General features: G+C 42.4%; 1 protein-coding gene and 1 long non-coding RNA gene across 2 annotated transcripts in view; both read left to right on the top strand.

Annotated features, from left to right (window-relative positions):
• The window catches only part of LOC311017933, a 38,457-nt gene extending 34,234 nt beyond the window's left edge, over positions 1–4,223 (top strand). The window contains exons 4-5 of the long non-coding RNA XR_014597662.1: positions 2,272–2,349; positions 2,846–4,223. This is a non-coding gene — a long non-coding RNA (uncharacterized lncRNA). The remainder of the gene's footprint in view (positions 1–2,271; positions 2,350–2,845) is intronic.
• A 6,779-nt stretch (positions 4,224–11,002) lies between these two features.
• The window catches only part of pparab (peroxisome proliferator-activated receptor alpha b), a 29,996-nt gene continuing 28,576 nt past the window's right edge, over positions 11,003–12,422 (top strand). Inside the window, exon 1 of the mRNA XM_084018013.1 lies at positions 11,003–11,144. The gene's annotated coding sequence lies outside the window, so the exon portion shown is untranslated. The remainder of the gene's footprint in view (positions 11,145–12,422) is intronic.

The raw sequence follows: 12,422 nt of genomic DNA, 5'->3' as shown, positions 1-12,422 counted from the left end.
AAAGGCTAGGCTGACGACAAGGGTAAATCCGAGTACTCTGAGTGTCACGTCCCCAAACTCACCGACCTAAGTTCTTAAATAAAGAAGAAGAGTGAGCTACAGTAAGCACGCTGTCTAAACTTGGATATAATTGCAATGATTTCAATATTGGTGCCAATATTAAACTATACCCCAAACGAAATGATCTCAATTTGACATAATATAAGTCAGTACATATTTTTTCATGATCAAATAAGTGAACAAGATGAGGAACCTTAAAAGGCATTTTGATGCTGCCTCTCTGTAATACTCTCTGTAATGCAACAGTCATATTTCTGTCTACCTAAAAGGTGTTGGGGTTTGATACGAAGTCCTATTTATGGGTTCTGCACTTGCCTAGAAGGTCAGTGGATGATGACATTATTTGTGAAATGTAAACTCTGTGGTGCCATTCTGGCCAACACTCCCTGACTGAAGAGATATTCCATTCTATCGTGATAAAATAAAGATTCAATGAAGAATGTTGAATGCATAAAAACCCCACAACCTTAGAGAATCTGGAATAGTAGAGCCACATACTTAAATGAAATATTAACCATGGCGTGCTGGATGCATGGAAATTGGCAGAAAACAACGAAGCTTGGGGATTCACATTGTGTGAACGTCCAGCTTCGTTTTCCTAATTACTCGCCGCACCGTCTGACCACAAACCACCAGGACCCCAAAGATCAGTTTACAAGGTTACGGCACTCCATCGTTCTATCGCTGCAGTGAAACCCGGCGTCAGTATCGATCGATGAGCACTGTAGCACTTAGACTGACGTGTGATTGAATTAAAGTGGCTTTTTAAGCAGTGTGTGTGTGCCTTTCGCTGCGAACGCTGTGAACATGCGATGAGGTAAATGAATATCAGGTTTTGCCTTTTTCCCCTCAAAGTCTAAAGGCTACGTTTCCATGTTTGTGTGTGTGTGAACGCGTGTTTATTCAAAACAGTGTGCGTTTGTGTGTATTCATGCGTTCACATGTCCCACAGCGCTGGCATGTGTTTGAGTGACATTATGAAGCGATGAGGTGTTGAAAAGAGGACTTTGCACCCTGGCCCTTCGAAACAGCTCATGGAAGGCACAAGGCCCGGGGCGGCGTCTCGGTTACAGACGCTTCCACGTGAAGGAGCGCTTGCTGAGTTTGCACACTTTTGAGACGGCTGACTTTGCTGGAGGACAAGCTCGCCATAAGGGAGGGCACTTCGAAAGTGTGTTGCCTAACTGTGTAAAGAGCCCTAAACAAGGGTATGTGTGTGTGTGTGTGTGTGTGTGTGTGTGTGTGTGCATACGTGTACTTGCATATCGCTCCTCTGCAGTGCATGTGTGCGGGCGCGAGTGTGAATATCTCCCTGTCACTGGATGATAGCAACTGGCTTCACTTGAAAGCAATAGCTTTCCTGCACATGCACTCCGTTGGTCAGGGTCCCAGAGCCATCTACTATATTAGCTTGAAATATGTCCAGTCAGCAGACTGAGAGGACGGCGTGCCTTGACCTTACCTTATGAAGTGCGGACCCCACACCGCTGAGCGTTTTGCAGGGTTGCACAATGAGAATAGAACGTGGTAGGAAAGGAGGTCCAGACAGTTTTCTGTGTGTATTTAGTGTGTGTCGAGAGTAAAACCTACACATCGCTAAGTGGATATGTTGAGGAAAAGTTCTGTAATGTGCAACGTGACTTGAAGTGTAAGTGTTCTGCAAAGATAATCCACTCACAGTGTGTGAGTGTGTGTGTGTGTGCGACTATAGGTCGCCGTACTGTATCTTTTCTCCCGCCTGCAACGCGTTCTCCCCGCGTCTTATTTGTTCACACTGTAACGGTGTGCGCTTGCGCATACTTAGAATCCACTCATCCAGCGCGATGCTGTAAGTACGGCAGTGTTGAATAATGCAAAGAGCCTCAGACTCACCACCGAGCAGACACAATGGGGCCCCTCAACTCAAGACATACCGGGCTGTATTCCGCTGCGCTGTACGTTCGGGCGTTCACAGACAGAACAACGTGACCGTAGAGGTACGCGCTGACAAGGATTACTCTGATGTGACTTTCTTTTCAGGTGTGGTGTCGCTTTTCTCACATGAAAGATGAGTTTAATACAAGCATATTGTAAAGAAATTGCAAGCAAAACCCTAAAAATGTTTTCACTTGATTTAAAAAAAAGAGCCACTTGGGTGTTTGCGATTGACCTCACAAAATGCAAATCTCAAAGTCATTGTGTTGAGGCGTTTCTCCATTTCCTTTGTTGCAGGAGGAACAGACTTCCAGACGGAGGCTACCTGACATACTGCTGGAGCTGTGATGGAGGGAGCTGCGTGTTACAGAGCAGGTGAGAAACATTAACAGCGGCAGCAGCTGCGGCCCTCTGCTCCACACATGTGGGCAAAGATATGAGCTGTACTTGAGCTCACCGACTGTCCATAGTGGTCACTCCCGTTTACACGCTCCTCTGCCAAGCACAAACACTGCACTGAGAACAAAAGAATAACGCCACGGAATAATCTCTGCAGATTGTTATGCAAATAAAACTGTTTTTCTTCTTTATTACAATTGTGTGTGCCGTAATGCTTCAGAACAGTGGTTCTTTTTTTTTACTGTTATATTTTGTATTAATTTCGACAGTTGAACCAAAGAGGGATTTTTTTTCATTCAAATTGTGTTTAATTTTAATCCATTTTTAGAGGTTTGAGTACACTCTTCAAGTATTTCACAAAAAAAACATGTTTTATCTGTAAAATCCTTGTTTTAGATGTCACAGGAACCTTTAAGTCATTTCCTGATGACATTTGAATATTTAAATATCTCTGCCGTACAATTTGTTTCAGGCATAAATGTTGTGGGATCATTTGAATTACCCTCGGGCTGCAGGAATGAACCGAGTGACCCGGTCGTCACATTGTGTTCTCACGCGGTCACACCGGTGAGGCGTCCCACGGGAGAGTGGCATGTGTGTTTGTGTTTCACTGACTCATAACCGCTGTTTTGCTTTCATCAAGGTGTGTTAAAGCGGATTAGCTGCATGAGCGGGGGACCTGCAATGACTTTGTTTTATAAGACTGTCCTTTGGGGTGAGGTAGTAGGTTGTATAGTTTTAGGGTCACACCCTTCCTGTCAGATAACTATACAACTTACTGTCTTTCCTGAAGTGGCTGTGATGTCATCAGATGCCATTGTATGAGCCTTTGGACCTGGATCAAGACTGGAATGTGCATGTTTACCCGCTGCTTAGAACATATCGCATGTATAGCATTTGATAGTGGTAGGTCATTTAGGATTCAAGTTGCTTTACGTTGTTTTCCTGTGACTTTTCAATGTTGCAAAGAATTTAAGCTCAATAAAATGAAAACATTTTATTTATTTGTTATGCGAGGCGTTATATCTGTTATGTTTTGCTGGTTGTCAAACCTGCTGTCATCGTCTTTCCTTCATCTTTTTTTTATTCTCCTTTACAATCACAAGATTTTAGGGTTTTTGTCAAAGCTCTCTGGTTATATTCACACTGTTAAAGGTAGAGTAGGTTATTTAGAATAACCGAAGAAGTCCCGCCCCCTTCGTTCACACCCCTTTTCAAAGCCGCTCCCTCAGAACGCCCCAACGAGTGCTCGAGATCGGCAGAGTGCGGCAATCAGGACGTAGCATTGACAGACAGGCAGGTCACCTTAATTTGAATGTCAAAGCATATCATTTTTTCATTGCAATCGGTGTGTCCCGAGGATTAAAGTAATATAACAGAAAGGGTTTCTGAATAGAATGACCTACTCAACCTTTAAGTTCTCATTGTAAGTAATGTAAGTCATTTAGAAATGAAAACTCTACACGGCCATGGTCTGTCATTGTAAGTCACTTGAGATATGATGTGTCAGTTTTAAAAAATGTGAAAATCTATGAGGATTCTTTGTACTGTAAGAAAATGTACAGGGTTTGTCTGTCACTCCACCGTGATGCTCTCCAGTACAAGCTACACCAACGCTCGCCAACCTGTACGACCTTTGTGATGTTCGGACAGGGTGAGGTAGTAGGTTGTGTGGTTTCAGGGTAGTGATTTTGCCCAATCAGGAGATAACTATACAACCTACTGCCTTCCCTGAAGGGCAGCAATACTTCACCGTACAGACAACGGGGGCGTCTTGTTCACAGCATTCTTACCTGGACCAGCAGGTAAGGGTTGTTCACTATGGGATTTTGTCTTTGATTTGTTTATTCTGTTTCAGACTTTAATAAAGAATCAATCAATCAATCAGCTTTGTCTTTGGCTTTTATTTTATTTTCTGTAATTTGACATCCAAGTGTCCATTTAAATGTTTCAAGCTTTTGAGGCAGTTTGCAGCTTGAACGAATGCATTGGTGCAAAACGGTTTCCGTGGCAACGCCGTCCCTGTGATGAAGTTGACATGCAGATGTTGAAGTATCGCATGCTCCCGTCTGATGAAAGCCAGAACCAAACATCAGCCGACCAGTCATCAACTACCAAAATCGAGTAAATCATTAGTTAATGCTAATCGGAACGTTGGACGTAGCCCAACATTTTTATCATCCTCTGCCCGAACGGTTGAGAAATATTTGGAAATATCTCTGAAACCTGACTTGACTACCTTCATTGTTTCCCGGGATCAGCCAGCAGACGAGAGCAAAGCAGATGGAAAGAAGAGCCATGGCACAGTCTCACCTCCTGCACTACAGCATGATTCATATGGCAACAGATGATGGTTGCAGTACCTCCCCCGGCCAAGAGCACACATAAATAAACACACACACACACAGATGGATGACGGGGTGAGTGTCAGCCGGTATCATGCCAATTTGGGCATCTGACATGCCTCGCTGTCTGAGACTGCAGACCTGGATCTCATATCATATCAAGGTCAGACTCTAGGAGTCGTCATTCACAGTGAAACCCCTCGCTCACCCCTGTGTCTTTATTTTACAGTCGCATAACCAGTGATCAACTTTGTGTGGTAACTACCTCCTTATTATGCATTTCCCTATAAATAGACATGCACAGACACATAACTCCCCCTGTACACACTTCAGTCATATGTAACATGCTGAGCTAATTACACATTCACTAGATGTATCCAGGGCAGCGAGGAGGATTATGTGACAGTGTATCACTGAAGTAGGTAACATTGCAGCGTGGGAAATTACCACCGTACTGTATCCTGTGTATCTAGACCAGTGTAGGATGTAGTTCTATGTGAGCTGCGCCGGCTGCGTGGCTGTCCCCCCACCAGCCACCATATTGAATCGATTTGAGCCTTGGCCCGGGTGAAAGAGCAAAGTAAGCTGAATGCTAAGCCCGATGAGACGATGGCTCTGTTTGCATCCTGTCTCTGGGGTTGCATCTCTAAAGGCCATGTGCTCCCCTTCATCTCCTCCCACTTTGCTGAAAAAACATTGCAAAATGCTTTAACGTCCGCCCTGGGATATTCTTTTCCCATGAGAACATGAACTAATGAAAAGCTTTTGAGACTCTTCTCTGAAACATGTCAGAATTCAATAATATACTGTTGTTTCATCCAAAGTTGCCAGGAATTTGACAAGAATAACACTGGCAGCGCTGCTTTTCTAAGCCTCCGTATGATGTCATGGCTGTATAAATGGAATAGTGTTATTGATCGAATGTAAGTGGATAGGATTGAAGGCTCTGTGTGGGCAGGACCCTCAAATAAACCACCGAGCAGAGTGCATTTGCTGAAAGGGAGAAAAGCTAAGCATGCATCTAAATGGAGTCAGCCACATTAATCTGTGCCACAGTGATTATAAAAATGTATTATTCAGTCTAAAATGTAGGGCAAGGAGATGGAAGATGGAAGCGTCTCTGTTGCAATATTTTTGTACATACTCATATTTTGATGTTCTGCACATAGTGAACTGTGATAATAGAGTTAATCACCAATGCACCTCCAGTAACAGGAGTTACCAGGCCTCACTCATTAACAGATATGGCAAAGGCGCCACCTGGTGGAGGCTCATTCAACATTCTTGATATATATTTTTACTTTTCACCACATTTAACTAAAATTGTCGTTCTTTTCTCCACATTTCCTGCCCACTCCTTAAGCTGCAACCAATGACAATTTTAATTGTTGATGGGTTTTTTAAAGTTTTTTTTTAGATTAGTCGTTTGTTCGCGAAAAAATGCTCTTCGCAATTACCTTACATGAAATGAACAGTCCAAAATCCAAAGATATTTTCTAATTAAAGACCCCCCCAAAAAATGTGACAACCTGGATTTTTGGCATTTCTGGTTAAAAAAAATGACATTAACAATACATTATAATCATAGTTGCTGCTTATTGTTCCATCATTAACAAATTGATCACTTGTCTAATCATTGCAATCCTTCATCCTGGAGGTGGGATTCCAACTTAACTGCTCTTCTAGAGGTTTATACTTTCATCCCCATTGAAAGAAACAAGTGTCTACGGCTAGAGGGTTTTATGAAGGCACGTGCACGGGTACATTTTTGATTTAGAAAATAGGTTAGGCTTGCCTGAAAAAGGCAAGATTAATGAAAAGATCAAATGTCTTTTTTGTCAGGATTTAATGAAATTGTTAATTTACACTGCCACTAGGTTGTTTTTTTTTTTTTTTATGAAACTCCAAAGTCGTGGTGTGCCTAAAAACTTGATCAAGACTGTGTAAGTGAAGTGACATCTGCAGTGTCTTAGCAGCAGGTGGCAGCAGAGCTCTGGTTGCAACATTGACCCACTTACTGTACCTCAGTGGGTCATCATAGTAACCCCAAAAAAGTACATGATGTTCCAAATTCCCCCCAAAAAACTTATTTCATGTAAAGCAACAACTCTATGACTGAAAAACAAAGTTTTACTTCTGTTGAAAATACAATCATGTGGCTCACACGTTGGATAAATTGTAGACAAGGCAGAGAAACGCTTACAGCAATGACAGAAAAAAGTAATAAAAACAGTAAAAGTGCAATTTATAAAACATTAAAGTAGGAATGAATGTCATACACTATTAAAGTGCATTCAAGCATTACCACTGGATAACAGAGAAGTATTATAAACAAAGGCATAAGCATATTTGCAGTCTTTTTCATTTCGTTACAACGAAAAATGCATATTTCTACGGTATGTTTCCATTTCAAGCAACGATTTAAAAAACAGGCAAATCCATCTTATTAAGCTTGACAGTGGGCAGTAAGTCTTCCACTAAACCGTAATTCTACGGATCACCATAAATCATTTTCACACGTTTTTGCTTCTTCATAGTCCGTTTTATTACATCCAGGTTCAGTTGAAGGACAGACATGTTGCAAGCAAATGCAGTTGTCATTAAATGATGTAGATGTGGAAAGCTTTCTGAGTCCCCCATTAATTGGGAAAGCAGCTGTAGTCCAGACAGAATGTCTTGACCATGCAGGCTATTACTGTTTCTGCCTGCTCTCTTGAGTCGTGTTGCAACCAGCCTTATGAGTCTGATGTTTCTCCATGTCCTCCTCACACGAAGGCATAAGAAATCACCAACGGCTGTAGAGGAACCCAGTGCACTGCAGTCCACATCTGTGTGTTGGTGTGTTTGCGATTCCCCTCATTTTGATTTGCATCGACTGATTTGATATAGAATGCCGAGCTGGACTGTGTTTCTCCCTGATGCTCTTGTAGCAGTTACAACTCCACTGCAGTGGTTGAATATAAATGCGTTTATTCCGCAGTTAAGTGGTACCCATTCTTTTACTGCTATACTTTTACTGTATTTTAATGACCTCCCCAATTACTTCTACTCCACTATGTTTATTTGGCGATTACACGCTACCAGCTACTCAGCAGATAAAAATTTTAGATTCAAAAACATCTAGCCTATAAAAAAATGCCATTGTTGTAGATTTGATCACCCAACTGTATATTAAATTTAACACTTCTATCCCAACTCAGAAAATCCTAAGTATATGGTTGAAATCAGCCTGTGTCATCGTAATCCATCGCCATGACAACTGAGCAAACTCCATCTGCTGATGAAAATCCTGGGTTATGGCTGAAAGCACCAGAGAGAGCTAGTATGTTACTTGAGATTGTTTAGTCCAATGACTATGTCCAAGGTCAAGAATGAACTTTCATCAGTACATAAAGTAGTTAATCATTACTGTCTTGAACTACGTTGAAATGCTACTAACACATAAATGTACCGATAACTTAACATATAATACTCACACGGGGCATTTTACTCGTGGTGTGGTAGCTTTTGTTCATAAAAATGATCTGAAGTCTAACGTTTCTTCATGTTGTTGTCACATTAAGAAATTGTTACAAATTAAACTGCAGACCGTAGATTATCTTAGATATATCAGAACTGGTGTTTGTTGAATAGATTGTTTCCGAGCCACATGACCCGGCCTGGTGGAATTTTGTTTTTGCTACGGTATGTTACTGTCTACACAATACATTAAGGGACAACATCAGACAATTGTGGTGATGCATGTCATTGCTGTGTGAGGAGGGAGAAGGTCTGAGTTAGTGGACAGTGACCTCCAGTAATACAAGCTGGTACCTCTATGTCACCTCTAACTACAGACACATCTGCACCTTCCATCAAGGTACTTCAGCAGGGATGCTGGCTGAAATGGTCTTGATTTTCCAGTTGGATCCTCCAGAATCCAGAAAGCACATTGGATAGACATTTCTGATTCTCTCTGTGCCGTACAGCTGTGTTCATGCATCTCACTTGTGGATTTTGGTAGTTTTTGCTGCTCAACACTTCAGAAGGAACTTTTTACACACTTCATTTTTTGGAAGGTTAATGACTACTTGTTTAAGATATTAGAGTTACCTTGTTATAAATCCAGTATCATGTTCAAATCCGCTTTCCCTCAAACAACTGCAACATTAAAGTGCCACTGACATGATGAGACATCAGATACATTTCCCATTACTATTTGTTTTAATATAGTGGTATTTCATCTCCTACTTAATAAAAACGATCTGAATCATTCTTCCACCACTGGGCATGCGAGTACTGAGCGTGCCTGGAGGTCGTGTGGGGGTCCACTGTGATCCCAGGACTCTTACAGAACAGCCAGTCTCTGCTTCCAGGCCTCGTGCCAAGCTGTACAGCGACGCCCACATGGCTTTTGCCAGAGACGTGGACAGAATGTGATAGGGAGCTGGGACGGGGAGCTGGATGAGGAAACAAGAGAGCGGAGAGATGCAATCTGCGAAACGGGGTCGCACACTCAGCATCTGGCACGAGTGGAGAAAACAGAGCTCCGTCATTAATGGGCAGTTTATTGCAACAGTTTGACTGCAAACCCTCACAAGTTGGCCTGCTGTCAGTGCGGAACACGATGATTTCTCCAGCTGCCACGTGAATCTCCTGAAAAAGTTCATATAGGTTTTCTGGTGTGCAATTAGCTGGAACATGCACTGGTCAACGTCCCATAAACTCCAACGTGCTGCCAAGGCATCTGGAAACTCCAAGACGCCATTCTGCTCAGATGGGAGAGAATCGTGTGGTCAACTAAAACTCCTTCAGTGCTGTAGTTTTTTTCCCCCTTGTAACTTCATTTTGATGGTTGTGCTTCATTGTACGGGTTGATACATGTGCACAGCTTGGAAGCCAATCTCAGGCCAAGATTCAAATGCAATTGACAGAAGTGTGACGATGTTCACAGATGGCTGACTTACCAGTGAAGTCGGAGACATCTTGTGTCCAGCCATGTTTCCATACTGTCTTTCTCAATCAGAGCAAAGCAGTAAATGTACTGAATTGTTTTGAAATAAAGAACTGTCAAATCAGCATTTTTATGTCTTAAAACATGTATGGAGGGGATATTTAATAAAAACATTGTTGATGGTTGTTCATCAGCAGGATGATGAGACAGAGGGCAGTTTCCAGACATAATATGCAGAACTCAAAAAAGAATAGGAATTCTCCCCACATTTCCAGTCACATCTACTAGAATGGGATATAGTGATGCAGTATTGGCAGTATGTTCTGTAGTTCTTTTACTTTTGATAAACTATGTACATTTGGCTGATAATAGTGTGAAATGTGCGTAACTACTTTTGCTTAAGTAAAATTCTGAATGTAGGAGTTTTCCTTGCAATGGAGTATTTTTATAGAGTGCTGGGTTACTTTTACTTAAGTAAATAAACATGTTCATGTAGTCAAACTCCTTTACACTAATTGCCATAAAGAAATACATATATCAATGTGGAACTTTTAACTTACGTCTTTCTACGTTTTTATTTACTGTTTTTTTCTTCTTTTTTCTCTAACCCCGAGTTTTGTGCAGTATTTCTTTTGGCTTTGTTTTGAGACATTTTAAACTATATTATTTTATAAGCATATAAGACTTTAAATAGTTTGAGCACTATTCCTTGTCTCGACACTGAATGACAATTCTTTGGTCGTTGCAATTTGCTGATTTGCTGATTTGCTGTCTGTTATTTACAGTATATATGAAATTGTGTGAAACTTTCATGCAACCCTCCAAGATTCACAATATTGTTTTTATGTTCACGCTTTGGTCCCGTGAAAGAAATGCATTAGACTAACTGAACTGAGAGGAAGAGAGAGGGAAACACTTGGTGGGGACTGGGGGGTCATGCGGGGACACTGTCACGGGTATGCAAATGTCTCCAGCCTGCATTCATTCAGTTCAGCGTCATCGTATCTGATTATCACACTGCAACACATTATCAGCCCTACACCCTGGCCCTCTACTTTTGCATTGAGTGCATCTGTATTTTGGTTTCAGCGTTTCCTGCAGCAAAGTGTGCAGAGCGCGTTCAGAGAAGAGCTGATTCTCTTCTCCTCCTTGCTGTCACCATGGTTAGGGGGCGTCCGTCTCAAAGGAAACGGTTGCGCGCTCTCTATTCGCTGAAACTATAGGTGTGTCAGGGGGGTGTGCGCCTTCTCCCCTCCAGCTGTCACTCATGATGTCATTTCCTGCGGGTGTGAATACATGGCTCTGCTTTGTATGGACACGGTGGGGGGATTTTTGACAGCGGTGGCGCTGCGAGGAAACAAACAAGGACGTTAGTCGGGGTCGGGGACTACGTTTTCCCCCTCCGCGCTCCGTTTCTCGATCTCATCCCGAGCGCTTCTCAACCCGGGGTTTCCCAGGACATGGCGGCTTCGGACATGGCTGTCCCTTGTAAGGTAGATGTCTTCATTTGGTCTTTTATTTTTTTTGTTTAACCAAGAAATGCACCCTCTTGGAGCAGCAACCATATGTAAGGGAATGTTGCACATCGCGCGGGGACGTTTGTAGCCTAGAAACAGCTGAGCAGTCTTACAATATTTACGGTTCGCAGGGCGACACCTGCACGCGATTGTTTACGCGATACTGGAGCACATTAATGCATTCTTCCGGGATTATGGGCACCATTGTTATTGTATGGAGACAGGCTAATCTGATTTTGGTTCGCACGCCTGCGCAGCTCGAGTGGCGCTCGCTCATCAATAGGCAACATCTCTATTCATCAGTAACCATGCACTCAACACAAAGGCTTTTTATTGGCTCGCTGGCACGCCCTGCTCCTCTGATAGCGGGTATGAAGAAGAAGCTGCGGGTCTGCTTGTTGCTCGTCCTGGGAGGCCTCTGGTCGATCCACCGGTGACACTGACAAGTGTTGATGCACATGCTGTTTCAGATCTGAAGGACTGGAGACGCAGTGAAGCACCTGCACAAGACCTTGCATTTGACTTCTCCAGTGTAGATGTTGCTTCCACAGTGTGTAAATGTGATTCATATAACAGAATTTAATTTGGGATTGTTGCAATGTTTTAATTCAGGTCTCTGTTTATAGTTTGTCTTATGGTTAACAAGACATGAGGGGAGGCAGACAAGAAATGTCATGCAACAGAGATCTCCAGTTGGACTTGAACCAAACTTTCAGGACAGGCATGAAGTATTTCCTGGTAACATTGATTTATGATTTTTTTTTTTTTATGATAGCTTAAGGCCAATTATCAGCACGTTTGCAGCAACAACACTTAACTGTAAACTTTGAAATGGAGGAAGTATAGCTGCAGGTGCCGTGAAGGATAAAAACGCTCTCCGCCTCAGCGACTAGGCTTACTTCTCTCCTTGTGTGGGATCATTCATAGCTTGCAGAAGTGTCACAAGAACTCCTTCACACAGTTATTCATTAATGAATGCCTCTCAAGACTCCAGTTCACGTGTGTGATTTTTGCCCATTGGAGTTCAGAGTTCCACACATCCTCGTTTTTACATGACTTTGTTTTCCGTGAAAGTGTGAATACTCTATGAGCTTCTGGAGCGCAACATATAGCAAACAGCAAATCCTGCTGTACCTGTTCTATTCCCATAAGCAGTGTAGCCTTCCTTTCCGCACGTAGAAAGGTCCTATGTGTGATTTCAGTTGTTGTTTACTCTTTTAACCATCCCTTGCGTATTTGTTTTAGGTTAAAATG

This window comes from Eutrigla gurnardus (genome assembly GCF_963514095.1).
Source record: "Eutrigla gurnardus genome assembly, chromosome: 9".
NCBI lineage: Eukaryota > Metazoa > Chordata > Actinopteri > Perciformes > Triglidae > Eutrigla > Eutrigla gurnardus.
This window is presented reverse-complemented; position numbering and strand designations above follow the sequence as displayed.